Raw genomic sequence first — 1,823 nt, forward strand, 5'->3', positions numbered from 1 at the left:
ATTGTTTTATTCTATATTTAATTAAATTAGTTCAACCATAATTTGATTCTAGTTGAACTATTGAACAATTGAATTAATCACTTTATTGATTCACTAACCAGTCTAATTTTTACAACCTTGATCTTGATAATGGTCATTAATAATCTTAAGGTTAAAAAGGCGCCTGACCACTTTCGCAGTAATCATGCTTTCAATTCTGCGAGTTTAGGTAGTCTTTGTCCCCTACAAGGGATAGTTGTCATTCAGGGGCTCATCCATCACAAATCTGCATACGTTGTAAGTATAATACCCACAACTAATTGGCCCTAGGATCACTCACTCATATAAATGACACTATCATATTTTTCATCTCTCAAACTCACTAACACTCATAAAACAAGGAAGAGAATTTTCACATTTCAAAACATACACATTTCATTATGAAACACACACATACATTTCACAAGGCATATGTGCCTTTATATAGGCAATGCTTCTCTACTAAAATAATAATTTATGAATTACAACTCAATTTTGTAATGACTACTATTTTATGAGTTGGCTTCATGAATCTTCTTTCAACTTGTATTCATGTAGTTTCCATAATCTTCTAATTTGCTTGACTTCCAATTTCAATTCAATTTGATTTTGAATTTCTTCAATGTTGTAGAATGTTGTAGGTATACTACTCTCTTGAATGTTCTTCAATAATCTTCAAACTTCCAACATTAGCTTCTAGCAATATCTAGCCAATTGATGATTATTGTATTCAACTAAAATTTTGCTTCTTCTTTGACCATTTTGACTTCAAAAACTCTTCATAAAAATTCTAGTGATGCAAGTTGATTTAAAATTTTAATCAACATACGTAGATGTTTCTAGACAATCAACATCCAAGAATTAGCAAAATAATAATAATAATAATAAGGGCAATTATAGCGTACATATGTGTTTGTAAAAATATGTTCTTTTGTTCGATGTGAAGCTGACACGTGAATTTCTGCTGGTAGTTGGAGGAGCAGCTTGCAGACCTTTCTGAATAGCTTGCAGACGTTGCAGGGCTGGTTTACAAAGGCTCCACATTGTAGCTAAGCCGGTGGATGGGAAGACCAGGTCAGCTTGAGAATCCCGTTGAAGGGATGTGAATGGACTTATCGTTGTTGGGTTTGTTTAATTCCTGAAATGTTATGATTGGGCTGGGGTTGTTTGATTGCTTAGGATTTTTTGATATAGTGGACTGTAACCGGAAATAAAAGAGAGAAAATCGGATGATAAATTCAAAACTTCCATTTCAATGTTGGGGATAGGCCCCAAAAGATAATGGATTGATCCATTTAGATCATTGTTTTGAGAAAATTGTTTCTTTTCCAATCATAGAAAAAATCTTGTCGTATATAGTTTTTCATGAATATGTGATAAACCACATCCTTTTAAACTATTTGGGATAACAAATAATAAATATGTTTAAGTAATTCAATTTGAAATTTAAATTCGGTGTTTATATACCACATTCTTTTAAGCTATTTCTTTTATGCTTTACTTTACATTTTTGTTGTTATCAAAAGATTTTTGTGATTTCTAAAAAATTAATTAGTAAGTTAATTAACAAATTACCAACTTGTGTACATTGAATTAAGTGTATTTTATTTCAATGAGACTAATTAACTTTCTTGTTAATATTTTTTAGGGTAAAATACCTAACTAAACCAAATGAAGTAAAAAATTACTTGTATCACCCAAAATGAAAAATGGTACATTTATCACCTAAAGGCTAATTTTATGTAAATCGAATTATGCTAATTCGATTTTACAACTTTTAGCAGTAAATCAAATTAGGTGGAGTA

This window comes from Arachis duranensis, chromosome 5, assembly GCF_000817695.3.
Source record: "Arachis duranensis cultivar V14167 chromosome 5, aradu.V14167.gnm2.J7QH, whole genome shotgun sequence".
NCBI lineage: Eukaryota > Viridiplantae > Streptophyta > Magnoliopsida > Fabales > Fabaceae > Arachis > Arachis duranensis.